The following is a 15,870-nucleotide window of genomic DNA, read 5'->3' on the forward strand; positions in this document are numbered from 1 at the left end:
ATCAACTGATCAACAAGTGTGTATTTATAATCTGTTTACTGTGTTTGAGGCCAGATGCTTTGGGAAGGTAAAAAGAAAGTAAACTACCTGCTTCCTTTGAATTAAGGGTTGAGAAAAAAGGAGAAACAGATAGTAGGAAACAAATGGAGAGTGAGAGTGAAGTTCTAGGGGACATATATTTCAGTTCGGAAAAGGGAAACTGAAAGTAGGCCTTGAAACCAGCGAACTCAGTCGGCAAAGTGAAGGCAACTTTGAAGGCTGTTAAAGCCAGAAGCGTGTTTTACATTAGGTTCTGGTAGACATCAGAGAGCCCAGGGGGAGTTTTGAGGAGACAGTCCACAAGAGGGGTCCTCTGGTAAGATGAGACTCACACAGCCCAGTCTGGGAACAGATTAGAGCAGGGAAAGACAGCAGAAGGAAGACCACGTCAGAGACCATTGGTTTTAGCCTAAGTTGGAATGGCGCATGTCTCTTTAGGGTAGGGGCCATGGAATTAGGCCAGAAGTAGCTTTGAGAGGAGAACAGGTAGGACTTGGTGACTGACTGGAAACAGCAAATTAAAACATGTGGGTAAGATGGTCAAAATGACCCCAAGGTTTTGAGCACAAATTAAAAAAAATAATAGTTGGGCGCCTGGGTGGCTCAGTTGGTTAAAGCCTCTGCCTTCGGCTCAGGTCATGATCCCAGAGTCCTGGGATCGAGCCCCGCATCAGGCTCTTTGCTCGGCAGGGAGCCTGCTTCCCCATCTCTCTCTCTCTGCCTGCGTCTCTGCCTACTAGTGATCTCTGTTTGTCAAATAAATGAATAAAATCTTTAAAAAAAAAAATAATAGTTAATGTTTCTGAGAATTTGCTCTGTGCCAGTGTTTTGTGTCCTTTCCATGGATTTTCCTGAGTTTCATGATACATCTATTGATGTAAGTACTAATATTTCCCCTGTTTTATTAGTGAGGGAACCAATTCATAGAGGAAATACAACTTGAACAGAAATTTTAATCCAGGCAGCCTAGATTCAAATCCCATACTCTTCACATCTATGCTAGTCTTGGTCTCGTGTTCTAAAGAAGTGACGATGACAGAGATAAGTTTGGGTTGAGGAGCTAATTTGAAGAGAATAAGAAAGAATGACTTGGGGCGCCTGGGTGGCTCAGTGGGTTAAAGCCTCTGCCTTCAGCTCAGGTCATGATCCCAGGGTCCTGGGATCGAGCCCCACATCCGGTTCTTTGCTCCGCAGGGAGCCTGCTTCCTCCTCTCTCTGTCTGCCTCTCTGCCTGCTTGTGATCTCTGTCTGTTAAATAAATAAATCTTTAAAAAAAAAAAAGAAAGAATGACTTACATTTGAAATAAAGTTTGGACTTAGGACAATATTTGCAAGTCGATGTGTCCAGGTAAGATTTGGAAATGAAAGCCCTCAGCTTTCAGATCTAAATTTGACAGTCTGTGTCACAGAGATTTAAAAAGTTCTCTAGAGAAGAAAATACATCAGAGATATCAAAGACTGCATTTTTGCATAGATATTATTTCTCATAGGTAATGAATTTGATAAGCATGTGTATTGGTTATTTCATTTTATATGACCCTAAACCAGTGCTCTCCAAACTTCTTTGGTCACATACCTCTAAGACATAATTTTTGAGCATATGCCCTTTTGTATGTAACTTATTCTCCTTTTTTTCACTTGATAATGAAGCTAATGATGAGCCCATACTGGGAGAAGACACAACTCTATTCTTTCATTGTCTGCTTCTCCTTGCACTTTGAAGAGGAACTTCAATTTGCCATTTTTCTGCAGACTACTTTTTAAACCCATTTGTTTTGAGTTAAAACTAATCTGTATTATCCAGACCCATGTTAACTGCACTCTGTTATAACTCTAGACAGTAGATCTCTCATTCACATTGCATTTTTACATAGGTGGAATCAAACATCTGACTTAGGAACTAAATTAGGGCACTGGTTTCATTCCACATATTAAATATCATAATTTCTTTCTTTCTTTCTTTCTTTTTTTTTAAAGATCTTATTTATTTATTTGACTCAGAGAGAGAGATCACAAGTTAGGCAGAGAGGCAGGCAGAGAGAGAGGGGGAAGCAGGCTCCCTGCTGAGCAGAAAGCCCAGTGCAGGGACTAGGACCCTGAGATCATGACCAGAGCCCAAGGCAGAGGTTTAACCCACTGAGCCACCCAAGCATTCCAATATCGTAATTTCTTATTTGCAAATTGCCACACTGACATTTCCATATCCATAATTTTTCCAGCTGTCCTCCACTGACCATGGAACTTCTTTGCACCTTGGAGACCACTGATTTTGTCTTAACTTTTCAAGGGTCAGAAGGTGCTTCCTCCATAGGCCTCTACTAGTGGCTGCTGAGTGGACAGGTATGAGAGCACTGTAACTGCACACTCCCATTCAAAACGCACCTGGGCTTGTCCTTCCCAAGTTATAGGCCTTGGAGTTTTAGTCTCTTCATGCAACATCCTCACTTTTTTTTTTTTAAACATTTCAGTTTCCCTTTCTCCTTTTAATCACTTTAGCTTCAGCCTTCTCCTGTTTTATCTTATGGTTTTTGAGATATGATGTTGAGAATTTCATAATTACTTTCAGAGTAAGCTGCCATAGATTTGTATGTGGAAGGATCGATAATCTCTGTACATTTCTAGAATTTCCTTTGAGAATACCCAGAAATTCATGTCTTTTTCAGTTCCACTTACTGTGAAATGAGTACTTCCCTTTTATTTTATCAAAAGATAAGTAATGGGCGCCTGGGTGGCTCAGTGGGTTAAGCCTCTGCCTTTGGCTCAGGTCATGATCTCAGGGCCCTGGGATTGAGCCCGCATCGGACTCTCTGCTCAGCAGGGAGCCTGCTTCCTCCTCTCTCTCTGCCTGCCTCTCTGCCTACTTGTGATCTCTGTCAAATAAATAAATAAATATCTTTTAAAAAAAAAAGTAATAACAGAGTCAGAACTTCTAATTAAACGTTTGTTCAGAGAGAAATAATTTGGAGATTAGAGTCAAATGAGAATGTCAAAAATATTTACTAATCCTTATCAGTTGAGTAGATAATAATATAAATTAATATGTCTTATTTTATTTTTATTTAGGTTACTGTTTTATTTTATCTTATTTTTTATTTCTATTTTTTCTTGTTGATCATTTTATTGTTTTCGTTAGCCTTGAATTAAAGGTTTTCCTATGCTTGGGCAGATAATCTCACAGATAGGATGGCCATGCTACACTTGGAAATGTATTCTCATTTGAGCTGTAGAAAAAAACTTAGCATTGAATGTTGATAAGTGTGAATATCAGACAATAACTGGGAACCCCAATTGGATTGTTTGAAATAAGACACAATCCTGACATAGTTAAGTACACAGTCCAGAAAGTGTCTGATATACTCATCTTTCCAATATATATAAATAAGGATACAGATATTAAAATAACTTATAACTTCTACCATCGTTCTGATAAAAGCCATTTATTATAACTATCATGGAAAGAAAAAGTTAACAAATTCATAAGTAACCGCGGACCAGCTTTTTTCCTAGCCTAACAAGAAAAAGAGCTTTTACTTTTTCATTTGCAAACAAAAAATACGGTTTTGGTTTTACTTTAAACTCGAAATCAGTGTGGAAAGGTATCTACCTATTTCTTATTGAGATAAATGAAGCCAAATGGATATTACCACAAGATGGCTGAGAATTAGGTCTATTTTAGTCATTTCATCAAAGCTATTTGGCTAATTGGCAGTTACTTGATTCATAAACACTCGAGTTGATATAGGAGCAAAATTAACTTCTTTGTCCTTTCCATGTAGCATTTGTATTTTCACATGACAGATGTACTTAGGATCTTAGCAGTATAGTTTTTTTAAACCGACTTGTGAAACAGTTTTATAAGAACACCCACCTCTGTTTCTAAAACAAATTAATAGTAGTAAATATGTATTTCTCCCTTCTCCTACTGAAAGTCACTAGTTTGCACCTATTTATAGGGAACTGCAAAAGGGCTATAAGATTTGGAAGAAAGGAGAAGAAAAATTAAGTGAAGAACAGTAGAAGAGAACCACCGAGTGGCACCTAGTGTGGGAGGAGTTTAAACTTGGCAGGCAGAAGTCAAGAGCCCTGTGAACCTGGCAGTGAAGCTATGGTTGGTAAAATCTATTGTTCTCTGTGTACAAAAGAAAAAATTCAAATTGGGCTACTGTGAAATACAGGGCTGCTTTTGTCAACAGCATTCTGGGTTCCTCATTGAAAAGGGACAGCGTAAGAAAGGACGTAGGCACTGAAAATCTACAAAGAGCCATCAGCTTTGAAAAGTCCCTACCCTGTTACACTGGAGAACTTCAATTCGATGGTCGTGAATAGAAACCTTACAGGTGCTGGGGCAAATGAGAGGCAGCATTTCATCAGGTTGTTTGTTATTGCCTACACAATAGCTGAACTGGAAATTCCCTTGGTTAATTTTCTCTCGTTGCCCAACTGCAAGTCCATCACGGAGCAGACCTGGGGCAACACTGCCCTCCTGCAAGGAAACATAAGGCTCACCCACCTCATTGGAAAAGCCGTCAGACGTGATCTGGTGATCACTGTTCAGCAAACCCAGTACTTTTCCATCCTTATTAATGGGTCTGAAAACACAAAGACTAATACCTATGAGAGGAAGTATATGTTCTATATATATATGGGTAAGACTCCCTTGCCAAATGTTAAATTATTGAACTGAAGAGAGGCCAGGCAGATGAATACAGAAGATTTGAGGGGGTAATTCTTAACACAGTCTCAGAACTTGGGATAGATATAAAAACAAATGTAATAGTGTAACAGGAATGCTATTAGCTCTAATTTGTAAGTGAAGAGAAGTTTCTGATCTGCTCAAGCAGGAAGTGGCTTTCCTAATTTCAGTGCCTTGTCTTTACCACTTAGAGAGCTAGCAGCTGTGAACACACTGAAAACACCGACTTTGTTGATATTTTTGCCACATTTCTCTTTATAGCTTCCATCAAATAGCCCCTGTTTGTCTTTGTGAATTAAAGACTTCAGCAGAATTTGTGGAAGACTAACAATACTAAAGAAATCAGATGAGATGCACTAGTTACAACATAAAAAAATACAAGCAGGCAAAGCCCTAATTTCCTGTGTTAGTGCCTCACTTTATTTTTTTAAAGATTTATTTATTGATTTTGAGAGAGAAAGACAGCTCACACATGAGTAGGGAGAGGGGCCGAGGATGAGCATCTCAAGTAGACTCTCAGCTGAGCATGGAGCCTGATGCAGGGCTCAGTCTTATGACCCAAGAGCTTATGAGCTGAGCTGAAACCAAGAGTTGGATGTTTTACCAAGTGGGCCACCGAGGCTCCCCAGTGCCTCAGTTTAAAAGCATGGTCATTGAGAAGATTGCAAGTCCATTCCTACAGGTGAGAATCCAGGGCTACCTGAAGATACTGACTGGTCTAAAATTTGTCCTACATTTTCTACTTATTATTGAGATAGTAGACCTATTCTCCAAATAGTGCTGTCTTTCAGAGGGACAGCGTGATTGGCTCTTTGTCACATCACTTCTTGAGATGTGCTGCCTTACCCATGACCATCAAGAAAGGGATCTTGGGGCGCCTGGGTGGCTCAGTGGGTTAAGCCACTGCCTTCAGCTCAGGTCATGATCCCAGGGTCCTGGGATTGAGTCCCGCATTGGGCTCTCTGCTTGGCAGGAAGCCTGCTTCCCCCTCTCTCTGTGCCTGCCTCTCTGCCAACTTGTGATCTCTGTCTGTCAAATAAATAAATAAAATCTTAAAAAAAAAAAAAAGAAAGGGATCTTACATGGTGCACTCAGTGAGTTACTAATGAATGCAGTAAGAAACCCAAAAGTAGCATCTTTCAGTAGGACCAGACTAAATGGGAGATAACATTGTGATTAAAAATTTTAGAGAGAGAGTCCTCATTTATCCTAAAGTAATTGAAAATCGTGTGTGTCACATTTTGGGGGGCTCCATAAAGAAGTTGCATCTCAGTATTTAAAATTATTGGATATAGAACTCTGACCCATATACAAGCAAGCCTTAAATACACAAAGAACTCGAAGTGTTTATTAATCCCATTGAAGGGCTACTACAATTAAATCATGCAGTTGCTTCCCAGTTGGCCAGAGAATGGGATTGCTCAAAGGTTTCAGGTTGAAAAGCCTCCTACAGCTCTCTAGGCCAGAAATTTGGCTATGACAGTGAAAAACTACAAAGACAATTTCCCAAATATTTATCATATGATTTGTATTCTGCAGTCATTTCCAGTTTCAGTGGCAACAGTGGAGAGGAAAGGATGAAGTCAGGTTACAGGGATAAAATGCTTGAGAAAGGGCTTGAATGTGCGGAAATGCACGTTTCTGCAGAAGGCCCAGCGTCAGTACTGTGTCGCTACAGATCTGCTGTCAACCTTTCCTTACTAAAGCTCACCAGAACAAACAAATTACCTTTTAGGAAAAGACCCTCAGAAAACCTCAGTCTTGAAGGAGAACAGTATTCTAATTTAAAAAAAGAAGAAGCAGAATTTTCTACTCAAACTCCCTCTGTAAATCACCATTATCTCTGGTTCTAGCTATAAATTATGGAGAAGTGACTGGTTTGTAGTCAAGTGTAATAATAGAGCTACTCTGGCAAAATAGAATGAAGAAGTGAGTACATTTCTTATCATTAAGGGGTTCTTGTGTGTCTATTTAGTTTTTAATGTTTATAGAAACAGCGCTCTGCAGAAAAGGAATTCAAGGGATTCAGCCAAGGGGAAGAAAGACTTGCCTGCTTGATTTTCCCTCAACCACACTTCTTCATTACAGAGAAAAAATATACACATAAGTCCTGTATTAATAAATAACATTCTTTTTTTTTTTAAAGATTTTATTTATTTGACAGATAGAGATCACAAGTAGGGAGAGAGGCAGGCAGAGAGAGAGAGAGGAGGAAGCAGGCTCCCTGCCAAGCAGAGAGCCCGACGCGGGGCTCGATCCCAGGACCCTGGGATCATGACCTGAGCGAAAGGAAGAGGCTCTAACCCACTGAGCCACCCAGGCACCCCAATAAATAACATTCTTTAGTGATGTTTATGTTTGCACTTTTATTTTCACTTTATTTTCAAATATAGTTTAAGGTAGAAATCGAAGTTTTAATATTTTTTAAAACACTTTTTATTCATGTATTCAAAAGAGCAGAATCTGTGGGGTGAAGCAGAGGGAGAGGAACAAGTGGACTTTGTGCTGAGCATAGACCTCAACTCAGGGCTCGATCTCAGGACCCTGAGATCATGATCTGAGCTGAAACCAAGAATCAGAGGTTTAACCAACTGAGCCACCCAGGTGCCCCTTGATGTTGTTAATATGAAGTAGGTCATGTCATTATCCTGTAAGTGTTAAAATGATTATATTTTATGTTATTATTTAAAAATTGCCCAAAAGGATGCAGTGTGGCTTAAGTTGGGTGGAGTTCATTATTCTGCCTTTATTTTCCATGGCCTTAGAACATGTTCAAACACTGCTGAGTGCAGAGTGAAATTAAAAGATCACACATATTCCTACTACCAAGCTTTCTACTTAAATGTCCCCTAATATTTACCAAAGTTCTTCAGACCTACCAAGGAAAGTCTCAGCTAATATTTGTTGAATAAATAAAATCAGTTACTTATAAATAGTCTGGAATTCACAGAATAAGATTTGTGGCAATGAAAGTATAATTCTGCACGGCAGTTCTTAGGTAAGCATTACAGAAACTGCCTAATTATTATTTGCTTCATCTTCATTGTAATATTTTAAAAATATATCATTTCATATATCTGTTACTGCACAATTAAAACCCAAAAATGAAAACCAGAAGATTCTTAGGTCTGTATTTATTCCCCATTTTCAACATTTTGTAGTCCTTTCATAGAGGTGTTTCTGAATTTAGAATTCAATGCAGGGAACTACGGCCTTAACATAGGCAGAAAAAGAACAGTACTTGATATGTAGAAATTACAGGCGTTCACTATGATAAATGCAAGCATTTTGGTTTTAACAAACTCACACTTTTATATTTAGCATCTCAAGCATTAGAAACTCAGCTACTCTTAAATGTATTTAAAAAGGGTTGGTGGTGGGGCACCTGGGTGGCTAGTCAGTTGAGAGCCTGCCTTCGGCTCAGGTCATGATCTCAGAGCCTTGGGATTAAATAAATAAAATCTTAAAAAGAAAAGAGGGGTTGGCAGTGTGGAGTGTTCTAAAATTGTTTTGCCCCAATAACTATTTGTTACAAATATTACAAGTTTCAAAAATAGATCTGCCGAAGTCATATATACAATTGAAAAAATTAAACATTTTCCTGAGTTTATTATAACAAAAAATGCAGCAGTGCAACCATATGCGTATTTAAAACTGTAAATGCCAGTGTCTTTTTAAAAATTAAATTCTCATCTAGAATTGTTTTCTATTTTAATACAAAAAGCCATGTAAGTGGTAGGGGGAAACAGGAGGAAAACTGTAACAAGGAGTCATGGGAATACTTCAAAGAGCATTCTTTGAATTCTCACTCAAGAGAAGTGAGTCCATTAGAATAATGAAGCTAAGATTAATATTTTATAATAAATAGGATGAAACGTGTGTATTTTCTCGGGCAGAAGCTTTTCAAGATACACCAATTTGGAAGTCATTATTTCACTTGATCACTAAAAAATTCTTTTGAATTGCTCTTCAGTTCGTGTGATTAGCCCAAAACCTAACACAGTTTCTGTGTTCATCTTATCTTTAATATCACTTTATCTTTCCCTAATACTATATACCCCTACAGTTACAGCAGAAAGAATTTTCAAAGCCAGAAATCACTGTCTTCATCATTATTTCACACTTGAGACTGGAGTAAATTCATGACCCTTACAAGTCATATTTTCGAATGAGTCTGTCTGGAGGGCAGTAGGAACCAGATGGTGGTGGTGGGAGGTGGAGGTTGGAGATTAGGAAGTGTTCTAAGTAGAAGAAACAACATTTGTGAAAGTCAAAGGTAGAATACAAGGATTAGATCATGAAAGACCTTGTAAACCATATGTTAGTGTATGACTGTTATCATCGTCAGGGTGAACACTGAAGGGCTTGCACTGGGGCGGGAAATGCAGGGTGTGGTGGAGGGTGGTCAAATTTGCACTTTAAAGAGATCACTCTGACTACTGTTTAAAAATGTACTGAAGGGGAACAAGTCTGTAGGCCAGATCAGAAATCTAGGCAGGGGGAACCTGGGTGGCTCAGTGGGTTAAAGCCTCTGCCCTCAGCTCAGGTCATGATCCCAGGGTCTTGGGATCAAGCCCTGCTTCGGGCTCTCTACTTAGCAGGGAGCCTGCTTCCCGCTCCCCCCCCCCCCCCCCCCCCCCGCCTACTTGTGATCTCTGTCAATTAAATGAATAAAATCTTAAAAAAAAAAAAAAAGAAAGGAAGAAATCGAGGCAGGAAGAGAAATGAACATGTTTTAGAGATAATTAAGAGGCAGGACGGATATGACTTAGGTTCCAATTAGTTGTAAAGGTGAAGGAGAGAAATGCTCTCTGAGTGTTGCCCAGCTTCCCAGATCTGTAAAATGATCGCATTTATTAAATTAGAAAACACGGAAAGAAGATTGGCTTTTTGAGGAACTACGATAGACTCAGTTTGGAATATAGTGAATTTGTGGACCCTGTGGAATTATGGATATGAAAGTCAAGATATCTGGATGGATTAGGGCACAGTCATAGAATAGAGATGATGTGAATTTGTAAAATTTATGGAAGATCTGCCTATACATAGTAATTTAAGCAATTAGAAAGAAAGATATCACCTAGGGAGGGAAGGTAGGATGAAGACAGGAGAGGGTCAAGGCTAGAAACTGAGGAACACAAGCCATTTAAGGAATGGCCAGAAAGAATACAGTGAAATAGGAAAAAACAGGAGGACTGAGGTATGGAAGGAAAACAATGTGCAGAAGCGTAGGAGTGTTTATCTCAAAGGTCGATGAGAAGTCAAGATTGACATAAAAACTAACCATTAGATGAAACCATAGGGAGGTAATTTTTGACTTTGGGCCTGAACTCTATATAGAATGGTTGGTACACCTACGTGAGTGGATTGGTTTGGGTAAAGGGACAGGAAGAGTGTGAAGCATGTGAACATAGATTCTTTTTCAGAAGTTTGATGAATGGGGAGAAGCAACTGGGTAGTACTAGAGAGATGTGAGAGTTTAAGAGAGCCATTTATGTAGTTGTGAAAGGACTTAGCATGTTTACATGATGATGTGAACTCGCTGATAGAAAAGTTAAAGTTAACAACAAAAAAGGGAGAAATAGCTAATAATCACAGAGAACACTTATTGAGTGCTTAATATACCCTAGACAGTCTTCCGGGTTCTTCACGTATATTAACTCTTCTGATGTTCACAATAACCCCATGAGGTAAGTACTGTGATTATTCCATTTTACAGATAAGGAAATAGAAACCTAGAGTCTTAGAAGGACTAACTGATGAGATAACTTTAAGAGGTGGAAAGGGTGGGATCCAAAGCCCAAGCAAAGGAATTACCTTGTAAGAAGAGGGATAACTTCCATTCTAAAGGACCAGAAATAGAGAGGATGGGGTGAAAGCAGATGAGTTTGTAGATTTGGAGGCAAGAGATTGAGTTGAGTGTTTTTTGTTTTTTTGTGTCTTTTTTTAAGATTTTTATTTATTTAACAGAGAGAGACAGGGAGAGAGGGAACATAAGCAGGGGGCAGGGGAGAGGGAGAAGCAGGCTTCTCGCTGAGCAGGGAGCTGGATGAGGGGCTCAAACCCAGGACCCTGGGATCATGACCCAAGCCAAAGGCAGATGCCTAACAACTGAGCCACCCCGGCATCCCAAGAGACTGAGTTTTCTTAATAGCTTTTATTTTATCTGTCAATCAGGAGATAAGGGCATGGCAGAGTATGAGGGTGGAGGTTGTAGGCTGGTAAATTTGAAGTGTGGGGATTTCAAGGAGACGCTGTGGAGAATAGGAGAGCATGCTGACCAAGGAGCATACAGTGATTGCCAGGCAGCACCCAGGTCCCACTACGGCTGGAGAGCAAGTGCTGGCATGTGGGATTTACCTGAAGCTCGGCTTCAGGGCGGAGGAGAGGTAGTGCTGTTCCGAGTATCCGAAAAAGGTCCAGAAGTCTTGGCCTTGAATCCACCATGAAGTTAAAAGATCTTGGAGGCAAACCATGCAGGTAGAGGGTATGGAGAAGGGCAGAGAAGAAGTGAGGGGTGTAGCTCCATCATTTTTTAGGCACTTACTTCCACCTTCTTCAGAACTAGTGTTTAATTAGGAATGGATTGTGTCCAAAGATTAAGAAAAAAACAAACAAACAGGGAATGGATTGTGTCCAAAATTACAAGATCTATATTTTTTCCTTTGAAAGAGTGTATAGAAACTCTATACCTTCTGCTTAATTTTTCTATAAACTTAAAACTGCTCAGAAAATATGGAGTCTAATAATTTAAGAAATAATCTGGAAATACAGACAGTAGGGACTCTCTGAATGTGACTTACGAAATGGCTCACTTTGATTGTCTGTTACGGTGGCTCAGGAGCTAAAGAAAAAATCATTCTGAACCAACCATTATCTATCACACTACAAAGCACATACTTATTATCCTACTATCCCACTGGATAGTGAGTCTAGTTAGTGGTATTCAGTTACGTGTAGCCTTAAACTTTGAAAATTTTATGAAAGTTTGAATAAAGACACTGCTAAGGTTTTTTATGAAGACAGACTGTTGCAAACCGAATAGACCTCACCTGTCAGAAGAAAAATTCATGAACCAAAATTCAAGAAAAAGTAATGAACCAATAGGTGGCAGTATAACATGGTGTTCTTGAAATTTTAAATACTACTGCTAATTAAAATATTGATTGAAGCACAGGTATGTGCTTGATGCTGTACTAGGTAGTCAGAACTCTGAGACAAACCCATTTCTTCCAGAAGGTACAGTCAAACAGTAATGATTCAAGGGTAACCCTAAAGCTTCTTTTCTCTGTATCAATTCACCATAGACCAGTTTGTAGGGCAGCAGGTCTCTCAGAGTAAAAGGAAGGGTTGGGGGGTAGAAGGGAGAAGGTCAAGAAAAGGGAGGGAAGGGGAAGAGAAAAGACAGAAAAGGACAGGAGAGAAAAAGAGAAAGGAACGCTAAAGGAGCCAAAATTATAAAAGGACCTATTCATCCCTTGAAATTAATTTCAAAACTCATCCGTGGAAGCCTCAGACCTCAAGTAACTTGGACACTGGCAAGCCCTCAGGGCATTCCTCTGTCAGGATGCTAACACAATGAGTAGTGTAACAGCCAATGGCCATGCCCATGTCTCTATTGGACTATGAGATGCTTGAGGACAGGAAATACTGTTCATCTTTTCATACTCTGGAAACAGTACCTGAGCCGGTGCTTGGCTCAGAATAAGAATGAAATAAATACTAATCAAGCTATTTATCATGCCCTCTACATTTTTAATCTTACTTTGAGAACAAAAGTCCTGTCAATATCTTTTCCCATGAAAAATTCAGTTTCTTTCTATCTCATAAGTCACCTGGGGAAAAACTTAATGTTTCTCTTTAATAAAAGTTAAAATAAAAATCTCCGAGATATGGAGAATATGAAAAAAGCAAACAGGAGGTAGAAATGGTGGTTGATCCTGAGGAAGAGAGGGTATCTATTAAGCTCTACCATGTGCCTAACATAAATGATAGGCTTCACATATATTCTTATCTAATCCTTACAACAGTATTATGAAGTAATTACTGTTATTAAGTCCATTTTATAGGTGAGAAAATGAGGATCAGAGAAGTTGATTTTCCCAAAGACATTAACTGGTTACAACATAACCTTCCAACCAACCAACCTTCCCTCCTCCCTCCCTTCCTTCCTTCCTTCCATTTTTTTCTTTTTCCTTCTTCTTTTAATTAACATGCGCTTATATGCTGAGTCCTAGAGGGATTAAACTATTTGTCTAAGACTACCAGTCACTAAGACTACCAGTCACAATGAGGCAAAAAAGGACTCACCAGCCCTATGGGATATGAGAATCCATGTTCTTTGTTAAACTTTTTTTTTTTTTTTTTTTGGTACAGTTGTCTTTGCAGACTTCCAGAAACTCATTTCACTTTCCTGTTGCCCTTGAATCAGCATCACCTTATAGCAGGCTACTAGCTGGGCTTCCATTTGAAGGGACACATATGTTTTTCTATCAGCCTCTGAGTTGAGGTCATTTCTCAACCCTTGAAATTGCTATTCTCTATCCTACCACTGGCAGCTCTTCCTGAAATATTTGGCTGGTCCAGTAAACACTAGGGCCAGGAACCTGGGAAGCTACCCTTGAGCTTCTGAGTTTCTGGATGCAGCCCCAGCTGTTTGTCAACAGTGGTAAGGAGGACCAAGAACCTCATACCCTTGCCCAATCAGAGGAAAACAGAGTTAACATCTGGGAAAACAATGGGCATGGGAGCTTACCACAGCCATCCAGAAACAGCCAGATGTGATGGCATCAAGAGACCCCAAGTGAGAATTTTATTCTTATTTTAACAGTCCTGTTTTTGATGTACAGTAGATAAGCCTGAAAACAAACACCCAAAGATGCTAACAGAAGGAATATGGATAATTGATGTTAGGACAATGAGATTATGAGTAATATTTTTTTCCAAAATTTTGTTGGCATGGTTTTTGTAAAAGAAAATATTAAAAAGAAAATATTAAAACTATCTTTTTTAAAAAGTGCTTGTTTTCTTCTTTGGTGAAACAGTGCTCTAGAATAGCTAAAGAAGACACAGGCAGATGAAAAAACATCAGCTAGGTTCCCAAATTCTGGATATATTTTGCTACAGATTTTTCTTCAGTGTATTGGAAATTTATCAGGGGCTAAATTCACTCATTAAGTCACAGGATTTCAGATGATGAGGGAAGAGGGTTCACAGCAATGACCTAGGAGGTGGAAATATAGCAACCCCTCCCTCAACCCCACTCTCAAAGTCCCCAGGGACTTGGTGCTGCTTGGTTTCCCCTGGACTTCTACAGCTGCTGTCATAGAAGTTGGCCGCTAGGGGCGCTCTGCTCCATCTTGCAATATCACTGGCACCCTTTGAGTAGACAATCTCAAAATCCTTCCTTCTCCCATCTTTTAGTAGAAATAAAGGCAAAATTACAAAAAAAAATGAGAAGTAATAAGAAGAAGAACATTTAGTAGAAAGTTGAGCAGAAAACAAGCACAAAATCATGGAAATAAATGATATAATGGAGAATAAATTCTTTTATCTTAGTGTAACTCAAATCTAGCCACAGATCTCCTTTCTGGGAACACATTATAAATTTCTTTTCTAGACCAAGACTGGTGTGGATGCTGAATGAATCCTTCAGAGCCTCTAACCTGGGCTACCTGCTCTGCCCCTGCTTCATATGAAAAGATTCTCAGCCTCATCTTCTCTTTAGGGAGTTATCTCCTTGGGCTCAGGCAGCTTTTAGCCACCCTGTGCTTCTCATGCTTCTGGTCTCTTGGTCTCCTAAGAATGGAAGGTGAACTTTTCTCAGCTCAGAATTCAGCCTCTGGATTTAGGCCTTCCTATGGCTACCTTACAGATAACTTTCTTTGCCCTTTCTACAAGTCTGTAAGACCCACACATTTGCTGTCTTGTCATTTGAAGCTTTTTATTAGGTAAATGTCAAGACTCAGTTTCTCCTATCCAGATGACAACCTTTACTCTCATACTTTCCAGCACATCTTAGTTTCAGTCAGTCTAATCTACTGTCCCAATAAGTATACACGTACTTGTTCAACCACGTGTTCCCAATGTGCTCAATACAATCACCATCCCTGTGTCTTCAGCTAGTATCTCCCTCTATTCTCAAAAATGGGCAAAAGGCCACACAGAGCAGATGGCATTTGGGGAGGATTACCTCATGTTTGCTACCCCATTGGGTAGGTGGAAGACTATATCCGCATCATCCTCTAAAGTCCCCAACCCTCAGCCTCTCCCTGTTTACCTGGACTTTCCCTTAATTCCTGTTCGTCATCTGAAGGATGCCTCCCACTGAAGACTCATTTGCAGAGCAGAGATAACTGACACACTCTGAACCCACTGGTTGTTCTGGCAGGTTCCCCACTGCCCTCTCTGTCCCCTACTCCCTGGGTCCCCTCCTTAGGGAGTGATCTTGAAGAATTCCACCCATTACAGTTTTACAGCATCCAAATCCCTTAACCATATAGTAACAATAACACACATAGAGTAAGAGGAGGATTGATCACTCACACACGCTTCTAAGAGAAAAAGGGCAGCTCTCCCCTGGTAAGAAAAATATGGGTCTCCACCCCATCACAAAAAAATCCCAGGATGCCCCAGAATGCAGTTTCTTCTCCTCATGACGTGTTGTGAAGCACGTCAGCTGCTTCTTGTTGCTGTGCAGATCACCCAACATCGGGTCACTGAGACAGAAGGCAGCGCTAGCTCCCACGCCTGATAGGATTAGGAGATGGTGCTTTGTCAGCCTTGACTGAGTCGAGAGAAGCCCTCAGCATACGCAGGTGAGCTGTGAAAGAGCGCGGATGTCGGGGGCTGTGATGGGTCTTGGTTGTGTGGTGCAGACGTTTTCTCCTTGCAGTGCATTTGTATGTATTATCTTTTCTGTTAAGTTTGCATGGGGGGGGGGTTAGTTCCTATCGATAAAAACCTGTTCTTTATCACATCTGATTTCAGGGGTTGGCCACATGCCCCTCACAGGATTTTTGTGAGGCTCAAATGAGATTATGTATGTGAAAGAGCTCTGAAAATATAAAGTTTTGTGTAAATGAAAGACATTATTCATTTAATTATAAATTTTACATAAACAAATAATTAAATAATAT

General features: G+C 39.8%; 1 protein-coding gene across 2 annotated transcripts in view; it reads left to right on the forward strand.

Annotated features, from left to right (window-relative positions):
• Positions 1 to 15,870, forward strand: part of SYBU (syntabulin) — a 114,378-nt gene that overhangs the window by 21,838 nt on the left and 76,670 nt on the right. Inside the window, exon 1 of one of the 2 annotated variants that reach the window (XM_046000964.1) lies at positions 15,405 to 15,549. The exons of the other annotated variant lie outside the window; for it this stretch is intronic. The gene's annotated coding sequence lies outside the window, so the exon portion shown is untranslated. Of the gene's footprint in view, positions 1 to 15,404; positions 15,550 to 15,870 lie in introns of those variants that run through there. 2 annotated transcript variants of the gene reach the window in all.

Source organism: Meles meles, chromosome 1 (assembly GCF_922984935.1).
Source record: "Meles meles chromosome 1, mMelMel3.1 paternal haplotype, whole genome shotgun sequence".
NCBI classification, from domain to species: domain Eukaryota; kingdom Metazoa; phylum Chordata; class Mammalia; order Carnivora; family Mustelidae; genus Meles; species Meles meles.